The sequence below is a fragment of the Thalassophryne amazonica genome, chromosome 2 (assembly GCF_902500255.1).
Source record: "Thalassophryne amazonica chromosome 2, fThaAma1.1, whole genome shotgun sequence".
NCBI classification, from domain to species: Eukaryota; Metazoa; Chordata; class Actinopteri; order Batrachoidiformes; family Batrachoididae; genus Thalassophryne; species Thalassophryne amazonica.
Genome location: NC_047104.1, coordinates 69,889,062 through 69,914,608, shown reverse-complemented (window position 1 = coordinate 69,914,608; position 25,547 = coordinate 69,889,062).

Below are 25,547 nucleotides of genomic sequence, written 5' to 3'. Positions count from 1 at the left end.
TTCACTGGCACGCAGTGTGCCACAGGACAACGCCTGACATGGAATATTTTTATGCTATGATGGATGGGGCATTTGTGAGCCGGTGTCGTCAAGAAACAGAGTGCACGGGAGAGCTGTGCTTCGCTGTGACTGGTTGGATCGCCAGTGTGGCGGTGCACTGCAGGACAGCGGCTGGCATTGGATATTTTTATGCCGTGATGGACAGGGCATTTGTGAGCCAGTGTCATCAAAAACAGAGTGCATGGGAGAGCTGTGCTCCTAGCTGACCAGTTAGTTCACTGGTGCACGGCGTGCTGCAGGACTGCACCTGATATGGGACATATTTATGCCGTGATGGACAGGGTATTTTTTGAGCCAATGTCGTCAGCATACAGCGCAGCTGGAGTGAGGGCGGCTTCCCTGGCCATTGTCTGCCCTGTGCTATGAAACGCATCTGAGGCTGTACTGGAGGTGAGTTCACATGCTTACTTATGATGTCATGGGCTGGAAAAACAGTTCCACCGTTATTCCTCCGACAGTGTCAGATGATAAATATGTCATAATCTGTGTATTACAGGGTGACATCCTGTTCAGCTGTGTTCCGGGTGCTGCGCTGAGCCCCTGACAGACACAGTGTCGCATGGACTCGCAGCGATAGATGGTGCTTTCGGTTTGATTGCGCAATGTTCACATCCACTGCACATGATGGATGCGTGCCACATACATGGTACATATCAACATATCCTTTGTGCTCCCTGAATGGGATCCAGTGGAGGTGCAAGTTGTACGTGCCACAGCGGCATCCAGTCATCAGAATCTGACGTGCCCGATCCATGTCGGGGTTCCGCTGACCACGATCAGATTGTTGTGACTGCTGTTATGACACCATACGAATATCTAGATTGCAGTGGGATCGTGCTCAGACTGCACATAGACTGCTGTTGGATGGGCATCCCACCTGGAATGTGTCACGAGTGTTTTGCACATGTGCAAAACATTCAAAGCAGCCCTGCGAATGGGCCCGCCCATATAGACTGCTCTAAGACTGCTGTCTGACATTTTCAGGCTGAACCTCGACACTTTTCAGATGTGGGCCGATTCGTCATTCTGACACCATTCAACCTCATTCGTGCTATGTGTGATGGGGATCTTAGTCTTTATTCAAAAAACATTAGCTAATTTAAAGTTAATAAGCTCTTTCAGCTTTTCACTTGATGCTTGGAGTCGCCACAGCAGAGCTGATATGAATCTGCATATGGATTTGACACAGGTTTTACACTGGATGATCTTCTCAAACATAATGCAACAGCGTGAAAATCCACTTTTCCGTCTGTTTGTGTCTTCACATTATTGCATTCTTGCACTCTGTGTGCTGCATCTATTTAGTGCAAAACATTACCACTTCAGACCACTTGGTGGTGCTGTATTTCTTCTAATTTATGCCCATTAGTAGTAGGGATGCATCGATCCCAATGCCAGTATTGGGTATCGGCCCGATCCCCAATTCATTTAGGCCTTGCTCTCACTGCCTCCGATGCGCTTACCGAGTCTGCGGGCTCGGTAAGCGCTGCAGCAGGCCACTCACACCGCCCCCCGTCTGCTGTGTGGAGCTGCAGCCAACTCCGGCAACAGGTCCGAAGACTATGCTCGCTGTTTTGATGCGGTGCACTCCGGCAGCCCGCAAGGATAGACTTCTTGTGGAAAAATAGCGCTGCAGGGTTTGGGTAACCGCAGTTGCAGACCTCCGTGGCCACTGAAAGAAGTTTGTATCTTTTTAATTACTTGAATTCTCTGCGGGTCCCGCATCCGTACTCCGCAACGATAACACCGTAGGCAGTGTGAGCGAGGGTTTACTTGTACTTGTAATCATAAAACGTCTCCGAAATTCAGAGACCTGATACCCCTTTACAGCAGCGTGATATCAACCTCTCAATGTGGGATTTTCATGCACACACTCTGAAATTTACGGACTATAAGGCATTGCTTTTTTCATATGTTTTGAACACTGTGGCTTAAACAATGATGCAGCTATTTTATGGATTTTTACAGGCTTTCATGTAATTTACTCATTAACCGAAATACGTCCGTCAATGCTGTCCACTGATTGGCTGAAAGCTGCGGCCCATCATGCAGAGTAAATTCACACACACAGAGTAAATATAAAGTCTTACCCATTTGTTTCAGTAGAATTCATCATCATACGCGCTTGAAGAAAATAATCTCAGTTTGGAAAACAACATCTGAAAATACTTTAATTCTGAGTACTGATACGAATACTTAATGATACTATTACAGTTTTATCATGACTCTGAAATCATATTTTATTCATCAGCTGTTCCTTACTTTTTGACTGTAACTGTTACCAATATCATTGGCTTTGTTGTTATTTACAAACATTTCACTTAAATTATGTAACATCACTTTTTGACTACAACAAATTGTCCTTTAACATTAACTGTGCGTTTCTTAACGAACATGACACTGATAGACATCTCACTGAAATTTAACCTGAGGACTTCAGCACTACAAAATATACAACACCAGGAACAGAACTGAAACTGTCCATCAATAACTTATTAGAATGTATAACTATTGAAATATGTGAAGAAAAAAGCAAAAATGTATTAGTCAGCTGTATATATAGAGCACCAGGATCTAGTATTGAAACATTCACTGACTGTATGGGAAAAATGTTCTCAAAAACTAATCAAAAAACTGTGTTCATTTGTGGTGACTTAAATATTGATCTGCTCAATCCAAATAAGCATAAAATAACAGATGAATTTATCAGTATAATGTACAGTATGAGTTTATATCCAAAAATCACCAGGCTAAGCAGAATTACATCCCATAGTGCTACCTTAATTGATAATATATTCAGCAATGATATTGAGAATAACACTGTGAGGATTATTAATCAATGACATTAGTGATCATCTACCAGTTTTCATCGTTTATAATAGAAACCATCGGCGGAATCAGCCAGAGGAGAAAATAAAATACAGGCGAGTGCGGACAGAGGAAAACATGAACACACTAAAGAAGGATTTACAGGAGCAAAACTGGGAAAAGGTATACAGTGAAAGTGATGTTGATAGTGGACCAGAAGGTCTGCCGTCTCCTGGGCCGCCTTGGAGAACCGGTCCACTATCGTGAGAATAACGGTGTTGCCCTGGGACGGCAGGAGGCCCGTGATGAAGTCCAGGCCGATGTGAGACCAGGGGCGATGAGGCACCGGCAGGGGCTGGAGGAGTCCCGTCGTCCTCCGATGGTCTGCCTTGCCCCTGGCGCAGATGGTACAGGCCTGGACGTAGTCCCGGACGTCGGTTTCCAGGGACGCCCACCAGAAGCGCTGCTGGACTACTGCCACGGTCCTACGCACTCCGGGATGACAGGAGAGCTTGGACCCGTGACAGAAGTCCAATACGGCAGCTCTTGCCTCTGGTGGGACGTACAGTCTGTTCTTGGGGCCAGTCCCCGGGTCCGGGCTCCTTGTCAGGGCCTCCCGGACGGTCTTCTCCACGTCCCAGGTGAGGGTGGCCACGACAGTGGACTCGGGGATGATGGTCTCGGTGGGGTTCGACAGCCCCGCTTTGGCTTCTTCTTCGTGTACCCGGGACAATGCATCTGGTTTTTGGTTCTTGGTCCCGGGGCGATACGTGATCTGGAAGTCAAAGTGCCCGAAGAACAGAGACCAGCGGGCTTGCCTGGGGTTCAGCCGCTTGGCGGTCCGGATGTACTCCAGGTTCCGATGGTCAGTGAAAACCGTGAAGGGCAACGATGCCCCCTCCAGCAGGTGTCGCCACTCTTCAAGAGCCTCCTTCACCGCAAGAAGTTCCCGATTGCCAACGTCATAGTTCCGTTCAGCTGGGGTCAACCTGCGGGAATAAAAGGCACAAGGATGGAGGACTTTATCAGCCTCCACGCTCTGGGACAGCACGGCTCCTATCCCTGAGTCAGAGGCGTCCACCTCTACTATGTACTGGCGATCAGGATCAGGCTGCACCAGAACTGGTGCAGTCGAGAACCGGCGTTTCAACTCCTGGAACGCGGCTTCGCACCGATCCGACCAGGCGAAGGGGACCTTGGTGGAGGTCAGGGCAGTCAGGGGGCTAACTACCTGACTGTAACCTTTAATGAACCTCCTGTAGAAATTTGCAAAGCCTAGGAACTGCTGTAGTTTCCTGCGGCTTGTTGGTTGGGGCCAATCTCTCACCGCCGCAACCTTAGCCGGATCAGGGGCGACGGAGTTGGAGGAGATGATGAACCCCAGGAAGGACAAAGAAGTGCGGTGGAACTCGCACTTCTCGCCCTTCACAAACAGCCGGTTCTCCAACAACCGCTGTAGGACCTGACGTACATGCTGGACATGGGTCTCAGGGTCCGGGGAAAAGATGAGTATATCGTCCAGATATACGAAGACGAACCGATGCAGGAAGTCCCGCAAGACGTCATTTACCAAAGCTTGGAACGTCGCGGGGGCGTTAGTGAGGCTGAACGGCATGACCAGGTACTCAAAATGACCTAACGGGGTGTTGAATGCCGTCTTCCATTCGTCTCCCTTCCGGATCCGAACCAGGTGGTACGCGTTTCTAAGATCCAATTTTGTGAAAATTTGGGCTCCATGCAGGGGCGTGAACATTGAATCTAACAGAGGTAACGGGTATCGGTTGCGAACCGTGATCTCGTTCAGCCCTCTGTAATCAATGCATGGACGGAGTCCGCCGTCTTTCTTGCCCACAAAAAAGAAACCAGCACCCATCGGGGAGGTGGAGTTCCGGATCAGCCCGGCAGCTAAGGAGTCCCGGATGTAGGTCTCCATTGATTCGCGTTCCGGACGTGAGAGGTTGTACAGCCTGCTGGACGGGTACTCAGCGCCCGGGACCAAATCGATGGCACAATCATACGGTCGGTGCGGGGGAAGAGTGAGTGCCAGATCTTTGCTGAAAACGTCAGCAAGATCGTGGTACTCCTTTGGCACCGCCGATAGATTGGGGGGAACTTTGACCTCCTCATTAGCCGTAGTGCCGGGAGGAACCGAGGATCCTAAGCACTCCCGGTGGCAGGTTTCGCTCCACTGCGTCACAACCCCAGACGGCCAATCAATCCGGGGATTGTGCTTCACCATCCATGGAAAGCCCAAAATCACTCGGGAGGTAGAAGGTGTTACATGGAACACTATCTCCTCCCTGTGATTCCCAGACACAACCAAAGTCACTGGTTGTGTCTGATGTGTGATTAATGGAAGCAGGGTGCCATCTAGTGCTCGCACCTGCAATGGTGCCGGCAGAGCCACCAGAGGGAGCCCTACTTCCTTTACCCATCTGCTGTCCAGCAGATTCCCTTCAGACCCTGTGTCTATCAGTGCTGGGGCATGAAGGGTTAAATCCCCACAAAGGATTGTTACTGGGATTCGTGCAGATTTGCGGGGTTTTCCCGCGTGCGTGTTATGACCCACCCTTAGCCCAGTTTCTAAGGACGGGCGTTGTAGTTTGACCGTTTTAGGGCAGTCCTTCTGCATGTGCTCGCAAGAGCCGCAGACGAAACACTCCCCGTGGGCCAGCCTCCTTTGTCTGATGTTTGACTTTAATTTGGCCCTACTCGTGTCCCTAGCCTCCTCAGCAGGGGGAGCTGTAGCCACACGGAGCTCTCTGGCAGTGAAGCGTGGGGACGACGTCACCTTGTCGGAACCGGAAGGGGGAGGGACGACTCATGCCCGGTCATGCCTCCCGGCCTGCTCCCGACGATGCTCGCTTAAACGGTTGTCTAAACGTATAACCAAATCGATCAGCCCGTCAAATTCCCGCGGTTCCTCCTTGGCCAGTAGGTGCTCCTTGAGGACCGGGGACAGTCCATTTACAAAGGCGGCGCGGAGCACAACGTTATTCCAGCCGGACCTCGCTGCCGCGATGCGGAAGCCGACTGCATACTCGGCTGCGCTACGACGCCCCTGTCTCATCGACAGCAGCACGTTCGAAGCGGTCTCGCCTCTGTTGGGATGATCAAACACTTGTTTGAATTCCCGTACAAACCCAGTATAAGACGTTAGGAGCCGTGAATTCTGCTCCCAAAGCACCGTAGCCCATGCGCGTGCCTCTCCTCGAAGCAAATTAATAACATAAGCCACCCGGCTAGCGTCTGATGCGTACATGACGGGGCGCTGTGAAAAGACGAGCGAACACTGCATGAGGAAGTCCGCGCACGTCTCGACACAGCCCCCGTACGGTTCCGGAGGGCTTATGTATGCTTCAGGGGACGGTGGGGGGGTTCGTTGAACGACCAGTGGAACGTCTAATACGGGCCCAGGACCAGCCAGAGGAGTGGCTGCAGCAGCGCCCTGATCGCGCGCTTCCACCCTGGCGGTGAGAGCCTCCACCCTCCGATTAAGGAGGACACTGCTCGGTCACAAATTCTAACCGGGCCTTGAAGGCGGTTAAGATCTGCTGCAGCTCACTCAACCCGCCTCCCGCTGACGCCTGCGCTCCTGGCTCTTCCATTGGCCGTTCAAGCTGGAGTTGACGCCCCTCGGAGTCCATGACGATGGCCGAGAAATCCTGTTGGGAAGGTGTCGTAGCACGGACCCACAACAGGGGGCGCAAATGAACGGACAATGAGTAAGCCAAAAGGTAACAATTTAATGTTGTGATATTACACAACGAAACGTGTCTTAATTTCACAGTCAATAAACACCAGGTGAAGTGTGGGCAGGCTCGAAGATAGAAGACGCCCGACGAGAGAGAAGCCGCGTCCCACACGGCTTCCACCACCAACGGCCTGAAGAACACCGGAGCCGCCAAGTCCCGAGTCCCCAGGTGGCCTCTGTCTTCGACTGTCGACCCTGGTACTGCTGGCAGAAAGCAGAAATATGATGTGTGAGTGTGAGTCCGCACACTCAGTAATCTATAGTCCAGATACCGTTAGGAGGGAGCACCTCCACCTCCAAATCACACACACTCGTGCAGCTCCTGTTTGTCCCTCTTCTGGGTCTTCACAGGAATGCGACTGCACACAGAACAAAGTTAGACAGCGTATTAGTCAGCAGAGAAATTACCTTGGTTCTGGTAGTCGATTTCTCGGCAGGGAGGTGGAGTTGCAGTCCGGCTTTTATGGTAGTGATGATAACGAGTGACAGCTGGTGCAGAGGATGAGTGACAGCTGTCACTTCTTCTGGGTCTGGCGCCCTCTCGTGCTTGGAGCCCGCACTCCAAGCAGGGCGCCCTCTGGTGGTGGTGGGCCAGCAGTACCTCCTCTTCAGCGGCCCACACAACAGAGGATCAGTATAGAAATGGGAAAATTGAAAATATGGTTTGACAGAAACAAATTATCATTACACTTAAGTAAAACAAAATACATGTTATTTGGCTATTGTAATACAGACATACAGGTTCAGTTACAAGTCGAGGGGGTAGATATTGAAAGGGTACATGAAAATAAGTTTCTGGGGGTGATAGTAGATGATAAGATAAACTGGAAGACTCATATAAAACATATACAAAGTAAACTGTCAAGAAGCATTTCAGTTCTAAACAAAGCGAAACATATTCTGGACCACAACTCACTCCGCATTCTTTACTGCTCACTGGTTTTACCATATTTACAGTACTGTGCAGAGGTATGGGGTAATACTTATAAAGGTACAACACAATCACTATCAGTAATGCAGAAAAGAGCTATAAGAATTATTCATAATACTGGCTATAGAGATCACACAAATCCACTATTTTTACAATCCAAATTCTTAAAATTCACAGACTTGGTTCATTTTCAAACAGTACAAATTGTGTATAAAGCAATAAACAATTTACTTCCAGCAAATATTAAAATATGTTTTTTAACAGATCAGGGGATTACAGTCTGAGGGGGAAATTTAATTTAAAGCATCAGTGGGCATGAACAACATTAAAAGGTTTCTATATTTCTGTCTGTGGGGTGAGGATGTGGAACAGATTGGAAGTGGGGCTCAAGCAATGTCCAAGCATGAACCGGTACAAAAATATGTTTTTTTCTAGGTATAGGGAGGAGGAAGGGTAATGAGGGTTAGGGTGTTTTTGTTTTTTGCTTCGGCTTGTAAATATATAGTATTTTGTATGTAAGTAGGTATGTGTAGGTGTATATTTATGTTTGTGTATATATATGTGTATATATATGTATATATGTATATGTGTGTATATGTGTATATATGTGTATGTATATGTGTATGTATGTTGATGTGTGTATGTATATATATATGTGTATATATATATATATATTGATATCGGTTTAGGTGTGTAGGAATCTATGTGTATATGTGGCAAAGGGTATTACTGGTTGTGGGGAAGAAGGGGTAGGGATAAATAAGCTGATGCTTCACCCTACCCCTTTTCGGACATGTTGGGTACACAGTAGGAACTTTTTTGTTGTTGTCTTTACTGATCTATCTTGTAATTGTTGTTGTATCAAATGTTCGAAATAAACAGTTTTCATTCATTCATTCAACTTTATGTCTGTGAGAACTAAAAGCCTTTTTTGAAAATGTGAGGGACAGATTCTTTTTGATGAAATGAAGCTCCTCTGTGTTATCAGCTGTGAGACTGTTTCTGTTTTAAATCTACACTGTGTGACACTGAGCTAAACAGCTTTTCACTCTCTACACTATTTTTTAACTTTTTATTAAATACATACAGGGAACATACACAAATACAAATCGTAAATGTCCCCCCCCCCAAGGTGGAACGTGTAATATTGATGAGCATGGCGTGCGTGCACATGCACACACTGTGTTGTGCGGTATCTCCACAACACACGGACGCAAATAATTTTAACATTATTTTATTTTTTCTTTGTGGTTCATGGGATAATTTCCTCGCATTCAGACAGAATAGCCTGTTGCCTGTGCTAACTGAGCCGTTAACGAGGCATAGGGACTCAATTTCTTGCCCAAACTGCGGCTTGTGGAGGCGAGCGGAGGGTCCGAACGCAGCACCACAGAGATTCCGTATTTGCAGATGTTGTTTTCCATACTCAGGAGGCTTTGTGTGGATTATTTTTCTTCAGGATCATATGATGATGAATTCTACTTAAAGGAACAGGTAAGACTTTTTATTTACTGTGTGTGTGTGCGTGTGTGTATGAATTTACTCTGCATGATGGACTGCAGCTTTCAGCCAATCAGTGGACAGCATTGACGGACGTATTTCAACTTATGAGTAAATTACATGAAAGCCTGTAAAAATCCATGAATTAGCCGCATCATTGTTTAAGCCGCGGTGATCAAAACGTATGAAAAAAGTAGCGGCTTATACTCCGGAAATTTCGGTGCACGTGTGTGTGAAAATCCCACATTGAGAGGTTGACATCACGCTGCTGTAAAGGGGTATCGGGTCATTAAGTATCTGAGGCATTTTATGATTACAAGTACGAGTAAATGAATACGGGATCGGGCCGATACCCAATACTGGTATCGGGATTGTGCATCCCTAGTTCTAATAGAAATTATAATGTAGTTTAACAAAAAAGGCATATCTCACTCCAATCAACACTGTCTTCAAAAAACAAACAAACTATGTACCAGATTATGAATCAGTACTTCCAACTCTTTAACTTGTGCCGGCACTGATGTAGCTGTTAAAAATAAAATTAGCAATTCATCGTCTGAAAAATGTACACCGATGCAGAGCTATTTTTTAGCCATAAAACTGACGTAACCTCAGGTGCTGACTATTCACTGCATGAAGGTCACTCCACCTGTGTCCACTTTGTAACCCATGGTGTATTCAGAAAAAACAAAATAAAAACCATACATACATCTCAATAAGATTGAATAATAATGATACATTGAATAATACAGTGAAAGTGGTGTCGCTGATTTTACTCCTGTTGTGTTCACGAATGGAACTTCACTCATCACTCATCTTCAACTGCTTATCCGGGGTCGGGTCATGGGGGCAACAGCTCTAACAGGGGACTCCAGACGGGGACTCCACATTGACCACCTCTGACTGAGGGATCCCGGGGCATTCCCAAGCTAGTGTGGAGATATAATCTCTCCACCTAGTCCTGGGTCTTCCCCAGGGTCTCCTCCCAGATGGACATGCCTGTAAGGGCACCAGATGCCCGAACCACCTCAGCTGGCTCCTTTCAACACCGAGGAGCAACGGCTCTACTCCGAGCTCCCCACGGATGACCGAACTTCTCACCCTATCTCTAAGGGAGACACCAGCCACCCTCCTAAGGAAGCCCATTTCGGCCGCTTGTACCCCCGATCTAGTTCTTTTGGTCATGACCCAACCCTCATGACCATAGGTGAGAGTAGGAATGAAGATTGACCAGTAGATCGTACTTTGCCTTTTGGCTCAGCTCCCTTTTCATCACAACAGTACGGTAGAGCAAATGCCACACAGCCCCTGCTGCGCTGATTCTCTGGCCAATCTCACACTCCATTGTCCCCTCACTCATGAACAAGACCCCAGGGTACTTGAACTCCTTCACTTGGGGCAAGACCGTATTCCCTACCTGTAGTAAGCAATCCATCAGTTTCCTGCTGAGAACCATGGCCACAGATTTAGAGGTGCTGATCCTCATCTCAGCTGCTTCACACTTGGCTGTGAACTGATCCAGTGAGTGTTGGAGATCGCTGGCTGATGAAACCAACAGGACCAAAGTAACTGGTATCGCTCCACCTCCCACACAAGCTCTGGCTCCTTCCCCTACAGCGAGGTGACATTCCACACCCCCAGGGCTAGCCCCTGCCACCCGGGTCTGGTCCGCCAAGGCCCTCAACTTTCACTGCCACCCATGGGACAGTGCACACGACACCAGTGATTCCCCCTGCGGGTGCTGAACCCACAGGGTGGAGATGGAAGGTCCATGTTGCCTTTTCGGGCTGTGCCCGACTGGGCTCAGTGGTAAGCCCAGCCACCAGGAGCTCGCTGATGGGCCTACATCCTACATCCAGGCCGGGCTCCAGATGGAGGCCCTGGGCTTCCTCCGGGCCGGGTCACATTTCCTCTGCCTCATTTTGTCATGTGTCTTGTGAACCATTCTTAGTCTGGCCTCTCACCTGAGAGCAATTTGTTATGGGAGACCCTACCAGGAGCACAAAGGCTCCAGACAACACAGCTGTCAGGTTCATAGTGGCACACAAACTTCTCCACCACGATAAGGTAATGGTTCCCGGAGAGGCAAATGGAACCATGTGGAATTATTGTTCCACTGTGTGGCACTGCCTTTTGTCCACAGAAAAATAACATTCATCCATCAAATTCTCCAGATTAAGTTGCTGGGGCTCCTGGTAGCACTTAGCATAGCCATCAGTTTAGCTCAGCTTAGCCAATAACTTAAAGGGCTGGGAGCTGATCCACGTCACAGCTGTCCTGTTAACAGCTGCCACTCATCATCGCCTTTCTGTCCGATTTCGTGATCACAGAAGCAGCTTCCTCAGTGAGACTCGCCACATCCCACATATAGCATCTTAGCTTGGGATGCACCGATCCCGATACCAGTATTGGGTATTAGCTTGATCCTGTATTCATTTACTCGTACTTGTAATCATAAAATATCTCCGATACTACATGACCTGATACCTCTTTACATCACTATGATGTCAACCTCTCAATAGGGGATTTTTAAGCACACGCTCCAAAATTTCAGGACTATAAGCCGCTATTTTTTTCATACATTTTGAACACTGTGGCTTAAACAATGATGTGTCTAATTTATGGATTTTTACAGGCTTTCATGTAATTTACTTATGAGTCGAAATACGAGGTCTGTTAGAAAAATATCGGACCTTTTTATTTTTTGCAAAAACCTAATGGATTTGAATCACGTGTGCTTGCATGAGCAAACCTTGAACCTTCGTGCGCATGCGTTAACTTTTTCATGCCTGTCAATTGCATCATTTTGTGGTAAGCAACCTTTGTGTGGGACGTGTGCTGTGCGCTCGGAGGATTTTCATTTCAAGGAAAAACACGGAACGACTGGAGGAGAGCCACATCAAATTTTGCCAGAACCACGACAGCCAGGTGGAAACCATTCGGATGATTCAGACGGCTTTCAGTGACTTTTCAGTCGTGTGACTGTCCGAGAAATTGTGGAAAAGTGGGCATGTCACAGCATGTCCTGTGAGACTTCAATATGGAGGTGCTTTTGCGCTGCTGTCAGCAGCAGGATGAATTTCGCTGCAACTCTTTTCATGGCCAAATCTTCTGTCACAGTGGAATGTACCGAAAAAGTGCTGATGTCCACCTCTTCCGCAATTTTTGGATAGTCACACGACGGTCCCACATCACCACAGCGTTCACTTTGGAATGATTTGGTCGTTTCAGCATGTTGATGGCCGACCGGAGCGTGACTCGCTCTCCACCGTTGTGCGGACGTCTTTAAACCGGTTGTACCGCTCCTTAATCTGTGTGATGCCCAGAGGATCGTCACCGAAAGCCGTCTGAATAATCCGAATGGTTTCCACCTGGCTGTCACCCAGTTTCTGGCAAAATTTGATGCGGCGCTGCTCCATAGGTCCAGTCGTTCCGTCTTTTTCCTTGAAATGAAAATCCGCCGAGCGCAGAGCACACATCCCACACAAAGGCTGCTTACCAGGAAATGACGCAATCGACAGGTGTGAAAAAGTTCACGCATGCGCACGAAGGTTCAAGGTTTGCTCATTCAAGCACACGTGATTCAAATCCATCAGGTTTTTGCAAAAAATAAAAAGGTCTGATACTTCTCTAACAGACCTCGTACATCCGTAAATGTTGTCCATTACCTGGCTGAAAGCCACAGTCCTCATGAGGAGAAAATTCACACACAGAGTAAATAATAAAGTTTTATCTGTTTGTGGAATTTATCATCACATGACCCTGAAGAAAAATAATCCAAATAAAGCCTCCTGAGTTTGGAACACAACATCTGGAAATACTTTAATTCCTTGTGTGGCTGAAAGAAGTTACTCTGTGAGTTCGGCACTTTGTGCTGCAGTTCCTCCGTCAGAACTCAGATCAGGGTTTCAGCGGCAGAGATTGCCCATCAGGTTGGTGAGTTTTAGCCCTTGGTGTGGCTGTCCAGGCCCAGAGACTGGCTCAGTCCGCTACAATCAATCAATCAATTTTTTTTATATAGCGCCAAATCACAACAAACAGTTGCCCCAAGGCGCTTTATATTGTAAGGCAAGGCCATACAATAATTATGTAAAACCCCAACGGTCAAAACGACCCCCTGTGAGCAAGCACTTGGCTACAGTGGGAAGGAAAAACTCCCTTTTAACAGGAAGAAACCTCCAGCAGAACCAGGCTCAGGGAGGGGCAGTCTTCTGCTGGGACTGGTTGGGGCTGAGGGAGAGAACCAGGAAAAAGACATGCTGTGGAGGGGAGCAGAGATCGATCACTAATGATTAAATGCAGAGTGGTGCATACAGAGCAAAAAGAAAAAGAAACAGTGCATCATGGGAACCCCCCAGCAGTCTACGTCTATAGCAGCATAACTAAGGGATGGTTCAGGGTCACCTGATCCAGCCCTAACTATAAGCTTTAGCAAAAAGGAAAGTTTTAAGCCTAATCTTAAAAGTAGAGAGGGTGTCTGTCTCCCTGATCTGAATTGGGAGCTGGTTCCACAGGAGAGGAGCCTGAAAGCTGAAGGCTCTGCCTCCCATTCTACTCTTACAAACCCTAGGAACTACAAGTAAGCCTGCAGTCTGAGAGCGAAGCGCTCTATTGGGGTAATATGGTACTACGAGGTCCCTAAGATAAGATGGGACCTGATTATTCAAAACCTTATAAGTAAGAAGAAGAATTTTAAATTCTATTCTAGAATTAACAGGAAGCCAATGAAGAGAGGCCAATATGGGTGAGATATGCTCTCTCCTTCTAGTCCCCGTCAGTACTCTAGCTGCAGCATTTTGAATTAACTGAAGGCTTTTTAGGGAACTTTTAGGACAACCTGATAATAATGAATTACAATAGTCCAGCCTAGAGGAAATAAATGCATGAATTAGTTTTTCAGCATCACTCTGAGACAAGACCTTTCTGATTTTAGAGATATTGCGTAAATGCAAAAAAGCAGTCCTACATATTTGTTTAATATGCACTTTGAATGACATATCCTGATCAAAAATGACTCCAAGATTTCTCACAGTATTACTAGAGGTCAGGGTAATGCCATCCAGAGTAAGGATCTGGTTAGACACCATGTTTCTAAGATTTGTGGGGCCAAGTACAATAACTTCAGTTTTATCTGAGTTTAAAAGCAGGAAATTAGAGGTCATCCATGTCTTTATGTCTGTAAGACAATCCTGCAGTTTAGCTAATTGGTGTGTGTCCTCTGGCTTCATGGATAGATAAAGCTGGGTATCATCTGCGTAACAATGAAAATTTAAGCAATACCGTCTAATAATACTGCCTAAGGGAAGCATGTATAAAGTGAATAAAATTGGTCCTAGCACAGAACCTTGTGGAACTCCATAATTAACTTTAGTCTGTGAAGAAGATTCCCCATTTACATGAACAAATTGTAATCTATTAGACAAATATGATTCAAACCACCGCAGCGCAGTGCCTTTAATACCTATGGCATGCTCTAATCTCTGTAATAAAATTTTATGGTCAACAGTATCAAAAGCAGCACTGAGATCTAACAGAACAAGCACAGAGATGAGTCCACTGTCCGAGGCCATAAGAAGATCATTTGTAACCTTCACTAATGCTGTTTCTGTACTATGATGAATTCTAAAACCTGACTGAAACTCTTCAAATAGACCATTCCTCTGCAGATGATCAGTTAGCTGTTTTACAACTACCCTTTCAAGAATTTTTGAGAGAAAAGGAAGGTTGGAGATTGGCCTATAATTAGCTAAGATAGCTGGGTCAAGTGATGGCTTTTTAAGTAATGGTTTAATTACTGCCACCTTAAAAGCCTGTGGTACATAGCCAACTAACAAAGATAGATTGATCATATTTAAGATCGAAGCATTAAATAATGGTAGGGCTTCCTTGAGCAGCCTGGTAGGAATGGGGTCTAATAAACATGTTGATGGTTTGGATGAAGTAACTAATGAGAATAACTCAGACAGAACAATCGGAGAGAAAGAGTCTAACCAAATACCGGCATCACTGAAAGCAGCCAAAGATAACGATACGTCTTTGGGATGGTTATGAGTAATTTTTTCTCTAATAGTTAAAATTTTGTTAGCAAAGAAAGTCATGAAGTCATTACTAGTTAAAGTTAATGGAATACTCAGCTCAATAGAGCTCTGACTCTTTGTCAGCCTGGCTACAGTGCTGAAAAGAAACCTGGGGTTGTTCTTATTTTCTTCAATTAGTGATGAGTAGAAAGATGTCCTAGCTTTACGAAGGGCTTTTTTATAGAGCAACAGACTCTTTTTCCAGGCTAAGTGAAGATCTTCTAAATTAGTGAGACGCCATTTCCTCTCCAACTTACGGGTTATCTGCTTTAAGCTACGAGTTTGTGAGTTATACCACGGAGTCAGACACTTCTGATTTAAAGCTCTCTTTTTCAGAGGAGCTACAGCATCCAAAGTTGTCTTCAATGAGGATGTAAAACTATTGACGAGATACTCTATCTCCCTTACAGAGTTTAGGTAGCTACTCTGCACTGTGTTGGTATATGGCATTAGAGAACATAAAGAAGGAATCATATCCTTAAACCTAGTTACAGCGCTTTCTGAAAGACTTCTAGTGTAATGAAACTTATTCCCCACTGCTGGGTAGTCCATCAGAGTAAATGTAAATGTTATTAAGAAATGATCAGACAGAAGGGAGTTATCAGGGAATACTGTTAAGTCTTCTATTTCCATACCATAAGTCAGAACAAGATCTAAGATATGATTAAAGTGGTGGGTGGACTCATTTACTTTTTGAGCAAAGCCAATAGAGTCTAATAATAGATTAAATGCAGTGTTGAGGCTGTCATTCTCAGCATCTGTGTGGATGTTAAAATCGCCCACTATAATTATCTTATCTGAGCTAAGCACTAAGTCAGACAAAAGGTCTGAAAATTCACAGAGAAACTCACAGTAACGACCAGGTGGACGATAGATAATAACAAATAAAACTGGTTTTTGGGACTTCCAATTTGGATGGACAAGACTAAGAGACAAGCTTTCAAATGAATTAAAGCTCTGTCTGGGTTTTGGATTAATTAATAAGCTGGAATGGAAGATTGCTGCTAATCCTCCACCCCGGCCCGTGCTACGAGCATTCTGACAGTTAGTGTGACTCGGGGGTGTTGACTCATTTAAACTAACATATTCATCCTGCTGTAACCAGGTTTCTGTTAGGCAGAATAAATCAATATGTTGATCAATTATTATATCATTTACCAACAGGGACTTAGAAGAGAGAGACCTAATGTTTAATAGACCACATTTAACTGTTTTAGTCTGTGGTGCAGTTGAAGGTGCTATATTATTTTTTCTTTTTGAATTTTTATGCTTAAATAGATTTTTGCTGGTTATTGGTAGTCTGGGAGCAGGCACCGTCTCTACGGGGATGGGGTAATGAGGGGATGGCAGGGGGAGAGAAGCTGCAGAGAGGTGTGTAAGACTACAACTCTGCTTCCTGGTCCCAACCCTGGATAGTCACGGTTTGGAGGATTTAAGAAAATTGGCCAGATTTCTAGAAATGAGAGCTGCTCCATCCAAAGTGGGATGGCTGCCGTCTCTCCTAACAAGACCAGGTTTTCCCCAGAAGCTTTGCCAATTATCTATGAAGCCCACCTCATTTTTGGACACCACTCAGACAGCCAGCAATTCAAGGAGAACATGCGGCTAAACATGTCACTCCCGGTCTGATTGGGGAGGGGCCCAGAGAAAACTACAGAGTCCGACATTGTTTTTGCAAAGTTACACACCGATTCAATGTTAATTTTAGTGACCTCCGATTGGCGTAACCGGGTGTCATTACTGCCGACGTGAATTACAATCTTACCAAATTTACGCTTAGCCTTAGCCAGCAGTTTCAAATTTCCTTCAATGTCGCCTGCTCTGGCCCCCGGAAGACAATTGACTATGGTTGCTGGTGTCGCTAACTTCACATTTCTCAAAACAGAGTCGCCAATAACCAGAGTTTGATCCTCGGCGGGTGTATCGTCGAGTGGGGAAAAACGGTTAAAGATGTGAACGGGTTGGCGGTGTACACGGGGCTTCTGTTTAGGGCTACGCTTCCTCCTCACAGTCACCCAGTCGGCCTGCTTTCCCGGCTGCTCGGGATCTGCCAGGGGGGAACTAACGGCGGCTAAGCTACCTTGGTCCGCACCGACTACAGGGGCCTTGCTAGCTGTAGAATTTTCCACGGTGCGGAGCCGAGTCTCCAATTCGCCCAGCCTGGCCTCCAAAGCTACGAATAAGCTACACTTATTACAAGTACCATTACTGCTAAAGGAGGCCGAGGAATAACTAAACATTTCACACCCAGAGCAGAAAAGTGCGGGAGAGACAGGAGAAGCCGCCATGCTAAATCGGCTAAGAGCTAGTAGCTACGCTAAGCTAGCGGATTCCTAAAAACACGCAAAGCGAATAATGTGTAAATAATTTAGAGGTGATTCAGCAGAAGGAGTGCTTTAGTTAAGGCACGTAAAGATTACACTGGGAAACAAATCGTAATCTAGATAACTAGATCAATCTAACTGCGCAGATCAAACAGCTAACAGATACAGAAAAACACCGCTGTGCTCCGGAACAAGAAGTGATACAATACCGCAGTGAGAGCCGACCACCAGTAGAGTCAAGTAAAAAAGTAAAAAAAAAAAAAAAAAAAAAAAAAAAAAAAAAAAAAAAAAAAAAAAAAAAAATAAAAAGGTAAAAAAGTAAAAAAGTCTTGAAAAAGACTATTAGTTCAAAGTCCAAAGCAGCAGGTAGCAGTCTCTGTGTAAACAGTCCCAACAGAGAGCCAAAATTAACAGATACAGCAAAACACCGCTGTGCTCCGGAACAGGAAGTGATACAAGTGCTACAGGTGTAATCCATTTGCAAAATGTTTGTGGCCCTGCGTTCAGACCCTCCGCTCACCTTCACAAGCTGTGCTTTGGGCCAGAAGTTGAGTCACTGCACGCCTCATTTGTTAACGTCTCAGTTAGCACAGGTAACGGGCTATTCTGTCTGAATGCGAGGAAATTATCCCATGATCCACAAAGAAAAAAATGAAATAATGTTAAAATTACTCTGTTTTGCCTCCATGTATTGTGGAGATGCCAGGCAACAGCACGTGCGTGTGTGTGTGCACACGCGCACACCGTGCTCCTCCAATATTTATGTTTCACCTTTGGGGGAAAAAAACATTTACGGTTTGTATTACCTGTACATATTTCATTTAAAGTTTTTAAAATAGTGTAGAGAGTGAAAGGCAGTTTAGCTCAGTGTCACACAGTGTAGATAAAAACAGAAACAGGCTCTCAGCTGATAACACAGAGAAACTTTATTTCATCAAAATGAATCTGTCCCTCACATTTTCAAAAAAGGCTTTTAGTTCTCACAGATATCAAGTTTTTGATGGACAGTTTCAGTTCTGTTCCTGTTTTGTAGTGATGAAGTCCACAGGTTACATTTCAGTGAGATGTCTGTCAGTGTCATGTTTGTTACGAAACACACAGTTAATGTTAAAGGACAATTTGTTGTAGTCAAAAAGTTAAGTTACATGATTTAAGTGAAATGTTTGTAAATAAAACAAAGTTAATGATATTGGTAGCAAATACAGTCAAAAAGTAAGGAACAACTGATGAATAAAATATGTTTTCAGTCATCATAAAACTGTAATAGTATCATTATGTATTCTTATTGGTACTACAAATGTATGTACTTGTACTCAGTGTGGAAAAAGTGGTATCGGTGCATCCCTAATCTTAGTGTAGCTTAGCTTAGTTTAGCGCAACGCAACGCCGTGGCACAAACCGCAAACACAGCCAATGCCAGACTTTGGAGAGAAGAAACACACTTTGTTCACCAGATCATACAAATGTAAGCAATTAAACCTGTGATTCAGACCATCATGTTTTGAAGACCATTCTCGTGTTTGGCTTCATTTGTTGAGTCTCTTCCAAAGGCACTCAAAACTCATCCTCAAAATATTATATTTTGAAAATCTGTCCACCTAATAAGTAACACTCCTCATTTTACTGCATCCTCCTAAAACACATTTTAACAATTTTGATGTATTCGCCGTCAAAGTCCACAAAAACACTGATTTCATATTGTAAAAAAAATTCAGTTTTTCCCCATTTTTCCCCTCGAGGGGGCCTCGAGTCCAGTTCTATGAGAGGTTCGTGTTTCTGAACGTTTATCAGCGGCAGGTGAAATCAGGCTAAATTCCCCATGTTTATGACTTAATTTCTCAGGGCATATGGCACCAAAAATAAAATGCAATACTTCAATCAATATTTCCATAATTCTTTATTTGTTTAGAATTGTTAGCTCATTTGACATTTTATGTACTAGTGATATGCACTGTAAGTATTGAAAAATAAAGATAAAATGCAGGTTTCATGGGTTTCTGGTGTGTTTGAATATCTCAGCCCAATCTTACACTAATATTTAACAGCATATATTAGCACAAGGCCAAAATGTCCTAGGCTGAAACATCTGTGGTCGGAACATCCTAGGCTGGAATAACCTAGAATGCAATTCCCACCTTGTGCCTCAGCTGTTATTATTACATTCTTCCCTGCAAGACTATCACAATGCACCACAAATCATGAGAAGGAGACACCTGCAAAATATGTCGTATGTGAACACAACTTACTGGGAAAAAAATCAACCCAACAATGGCAAAGACTTTCCACTTCCCATGACTCACTTCTAAAGATAAAGATAAACTTTATTGATCTCACAGAGGAGAAATTCACATGTTACATCAGCTCTTAAAAAACACACAAGGTGGGTGCAAGTAGAGGAAAACATTCATCAAACAGTGTGTGCGAGGATAAGCAATAATAATAATACTTGGAACAGTGCAAGACATAAGAAATGAGGTAGAAATAGAATATGTATGTATATATATATATATATATATATATATATATATATATATATATATATATATATATATATATTATATAATATATATATATACGAGGTCTGTCCATAAAGGATAGGTCCTTTTTATTTTTTTCAAAAACTATATGGATTTCATTCATATGTTTTACGTCAGACATGCTTGAACCCTCGTGCGCATGCGTGAGTTTTTCCACGCCCGTCGGTGACGTCATTCGCCTGTGAGCACTCCTTGTGGGAGGAGTCGTCCAGCCCCTCGTCGGAATTCCTTTGTCTGAGAAGTTGCTGAGAGACTGGCGCTTTGTTTGATCAAAATTTTTTCTAAACCTGTGAGACACATCAAAGTGGACATGGTTCGAAAAATTAAGCTGGTCTTCAGTGAAAATTTTAACAGCTGATGAGAGATTTTGAGGTGATTCTGTCCCTTTAAGGACTTTTCACGGTGCGAGACGTCGCGCAGCGCTCTCAGGCGGCGTCATCAGCCTGTTTCAAGCTTAAAACCTCCACATTTCAGGCTCTGTTGATCCAGGACGTCGTGAGAGAACAGAGAAGTTTCAGAAGAAGTCGGTTTCAGCATTTTATCCGGATATTCCACTGTTAAAGGAGATTTTTTTAATGAAAGACGTGCGGACGGATTGCAGCGTCGGCTCGCAGCCGCCGCGACGCTCCGCCACAGGAAAAACACCTCTGTTGGAAGCCTTGAGGACAAGTTGGAACATCTCCAGCTGATAAACAATTTCTCATATACTCACTCCACTGAAAGCCATCAAAAGCCAACTGGATTTTAACAAATGGTTATCAACACGGAGGTGTTTTTCCTGTGCCGCCGCGCCGCGTCGGCTGCGTCCCGACGCGCGGACCCGTCCACACGTCTTTCATTAAAAAAATATCCTTTAACAGTGGAATATCCGGATAAAATGCTGAAACCGAATTCTTCTGAAACTTCTCTGTTCTCTCACGACGTCCTGGATCAATAGAGCCTGAAATGTGGAGGTTTTAAGCTTGAAACAGGCTGATGACGCTGCCTGAGAGCGCTGAGCGACGTCTCGCACCGTGAAAAGTCCTTAAAGCGACAGAATCACCTCAAAATCTCTCATCAGCTGTTAAAATTGTCACTGAAAACCAGCTTAATTTTTCGAACCATGTCCACTTCGATGTGTCTCACAGGTTTAGAAAAAATTTTGATCAAACAAAGCGCCAGTCTCTCAGCAAATTCTCAGACAAAGGAATTCCGACGAGGGGCTGGACGACTCCTCCCACAAGGAGTGCTCACAGGCGAATGACGTCACCGACAGGCGTGGAAAAACTCATGCATGCGCACGAGGGTTCAAGCATGTCTGACGTAAAAACATATGAATGAAATCCATATAGTTTTTGAAAAAAATAAAAAGGACCTATACTTTACGGACAGCCCTCGTACGTGCGTGTGTGTATATATATATATATATATATATATATATATATATATATACACAGTGAGGAAAATAAGTATTTGAACTCACTTTGTTGCATCCAAAAAAATAATATTTGTGCTTTAGCCCCTTTCTCATGGGGCCAGTGTAGAGTTGCGTAATGTGGCATACCGACTACACCAAGCTTATGCAACCCTACGTGACAATACGCAATACGCATCCAGTGCTCTACGCAATTCTATGCAACACTCTGCTACTGTAGGTAAGTCTACGTAACACTGCACTACTGTACACCATTTCTCCACAATTGTACACTACTCTATGCCAGTCCAGCAAAAATTCTTTTAGGTTTTTTTATCAGTACATACGTGCATTGCTAGATTTTATTCATCCTGCTGGACTCTGCTGAACTTTGTTGGCAGTGAAGCTTCAAAATCCCCAAAAAAAGAAGAAGCGGTGTGCCAAAGCTTCACTCCAACTGATGCAGCCATTCCTGTGTAATAGATATGCAGCACAATGCAACTCTACACAGTGTAAAAAGGGGCTTTTGCTGTAATATTACCAAGGTGCCAAAAATCACCACCAAATCTAAGACCAAATCTTAAATCTTTACAAAAAAAAACAAAAAAACAAGTGCTTTGGACTGTATAAAGGCACGCACACACACACAATAAAGGAAAATGCAGCGCAGTAATGGATGTTTACATGTTCTTATTTACATTTTCCTTCAGGTCCATAATAGTGGCACACATGGATTTACTTTTGGATTCTTCCTGCTGCATCAGTGGTCCCTCCCAACCCCCCACCACACCCCCTGCTGTGTTTCTTCCACTCCTAGGTGGCATTCCTGTGTTAATTCATGAATCATGACACTGACTGTTTTTTTTTCTTTGCTCTTTTTCAAAGTGCTCCCTTTCTCACTCATCCTCTCATCTTCTGTCGTCTGCTCTCTCCCTTGTTCAGTAACGGTTTAATCATCCACATGTGAGCTTCTGTGGGGACTTCCTCTGAAGTGCTGATGGGTCACATGCATGACGACCAGGTTAATGGATCCCAAGACAGTGAGCGGCAGCACCAAAATGCTTGTCCCTTCATAAAGTCAGTGCACGAGTGGCTGGTTCTGTCTGTCTTTGTCCCTGCTGGCTATCAAAGTGTTGTAATTTGCTAAATAAATCTGCTGCCCATCACTTTTTGTAGAATCAAGCGTGGACACAATCAACATCTACTTCAATAAATTACAGAGAAACATGACACATTTGTATTCTTTTACATATTTTAATTTTTATGGCATTAACTTTCCGCCAGAAGCACTGGGAAAGAAACACAATGGATGTTTCTATGTTAAAACTCACAGTGAAAACAAATGTCCTCAGTATTTTATAAATTAAATAAAACCATCAAGGCCAAAATAGTGGAATGCATAAATATGGGCACAGATAAGTTACTAAATTTTCACTTTTACAGCCAATTTCCTACAAGTCAGGGCACGGATGCACGAATATGTTCAAGGTACTCAATATGTCTTTGGTTTTACTTACATCAATCATAAGAAAAATAAATATTATGGTTCTGTAGGGTAAATCTATCTAGCACAAGCAGTTCTCACCAGCTGAGTGACTGTGCAAGAATGAGACAGTAAGGGAAGCCACCAAATCAGGCACCCAAAACAAATCTGAAGGAGTTATAACCTTATGTGCCTGTAATTATAAAAACTAGTGCAACTTTTGTTTGTTGCTCACAGGAGCTAAAATCTGTAGTTATACAACTTCATGGCAGAATGGAACCAAGCAGGAGTGAAATTTCATTTAAGTTTTTTTAAGTTTCGAGCCCATATGTTTTATTTATTTTCTAGTGACAGTCTTTCTCTCTTCTATTTAACTGTGAAACTAGAACTGGTGATGCAACAAACAAAAGTTGCATTATCATAGTTTCTACAATCACAACCACAAAAGCCTATAATTCCTTCAGAGTTGTCTTGAGTATCTTGGTGGCTTCCCTCATTAGTCTCTTTCTTACACAGTCATTCAGTTTTTGAGAACTGCCTCCTCCTCTTTCCAGTAACTTGGAAATGTTTATGTATCCATCCCCTGATTTGTGGAAAGAAAATTGGCTGTAAAAGTGATGACATATTTGTCAGTACCCATATTTATGCTTTGTATTATTTTCTTTGATGTTTTATTTAATTTATTGCAAAGATTTATTATCTTGTGCATTGACAAAGTGGCAATAGCAGAGTATGGTTTTCAGACGTGTGTGTGTGTGTGTGTGTGTGTGTGTGTGTGTGTGTGTGTGTGTGTTGTGTGTGTGTGTGTGTGTGTGTGTGTGTGTGTGTGTGTGTGTGTGTGTGTGTGTGTGTACGTGTACATACAAGATTGCTCAAATGCTGCTGGATGGATTAACTCCAAACTTAATGGAAATATTACACCAATAGATAGATTAGATAGATTAATATCTATAGGACTTACAGGTCTATAGTAGAGCTGGTTAGATTTTGGAGTAGGTTGACAAAGGTCATGTTTTCCTTGACACAATTGCATGTCATAACACAAAAATTCAGGTCCAAAAAAAACACACCTTTTTTGTATATCTCAACAACCAAGAAGGATAGATAGCTCAAACATGCTAAGAATATTACTTTGACAGATATTTTAGTGAGTAGATTTTGGAGCAGTTTACTCAAAGGTCAAAGTTGAGGAAAACATGGTCCATAAAACAGCTATTTGTGTATCTATCAACAACAAAAAAAACCCTAGAGAGATTATCTAAAACCAGCTCAGTCTCAGCTAATCAGAGCGTGCGTAGCATCACAGCCATATAAAATTAGGTTTTACTATAGAGCTGCAATGTTACACGCGCTCTGATTGGCTGATTTCCGGTCTGATAGTTTCTCAAATCAGAACGGTTACCATGACAATCGGTCCAGAACGGGTATCACATTTGTTACAAGCGAAAAAGGTAAAAACATGATTAGAAAAACCAAGTAGGATATGAACACACTCCATAAACATCTAAACAGCATCAGAAAAAACTTACCAGCTAACGACGGGACCATCTGTCAGCAAGTTCTTCATGGAGCTGAAGCGAGCAGGTCATGTCTGACACTGTGATTAGCAGCACTGGAGCACCCCAGGGGCACAGTGCTGGCCCTTCTTCTCTTCACCCTATACACCTCTAACTTCTGCTATCTGAGCTGTGTCACATCCAGAAGTTTGCAGATGACACAGCCATTGTTGGATGCATCAGGGATGACAGAGAGGAGGACTACAGGAGCCTATTGAAGGACTTTGCTGCCTGGTGCCACACAAACCATCTACAGCTCAACACGCCTCAAAGACAAAGGAGCTGGTCACTGACTTTGGGAAGTCAAGACCAAGTCTTCGACCAGTTCTGATCGAGGGAGCTGTGGTGGAGGCTGTGAATTCATACAAGTACCTTGGGCTGTGGCTGGACAGCAAACTGGACTGGACAACCCACACCAACCACCTGCAAAGGAAGGGACAGAGCAGGATGTACTTTCTGAGGAGGTTGCAGTCATTTAACATCTGCAGGAAACTCCTGTGGATGTTCTACCAGTACATAGTAGCTAGCGCCTTCTTTTATATCATGGTGTGCTGGGGGGTAGCACATCCAAGAAGGACACATCTAGGCTGGACAACCTGATCAGGCTGGCTATGTGGTTGGCATGAAGCCAGACTCTGGTGACGGTGGCAGAAAAAAGAACACTGACTGCTCCTTCCCAAGTGCAGAACAGACTGAAAAACTCCTTTGTCCCTCAGGCCATCAGACTGTCCAACTCCTCACTCAGGGGGAGGAGGAGTAACAGGAAGACAGAGGATGGGAAGGAGAGGAACAGTAGTAGCCAGTAAACCCTTGTTGATCAGTATGTCTGGTATTTATATTGTGTATTTATACTGCAAACTGTTTTTCTTTTTTACATTAATTTTTGATACTCTGTGTGCTTCTTACCCTGTGTGCTGCTATACAATGCTGCTGGAGCCTTAATTCCCTGAGGGAGTCTTCCCAAGGGATCAATATAGTTCAAATCAAATCACGTCAAATCAATTTTATTTATATAGCGCCAAATCACAACAAACAGTCGCCTCAAGGCGCTTTATATTGAAGGCAAAAGCCATACAATAATTACAGAAAAACCCCAACGGTCAAAACGACCCCCTATGAGCAAG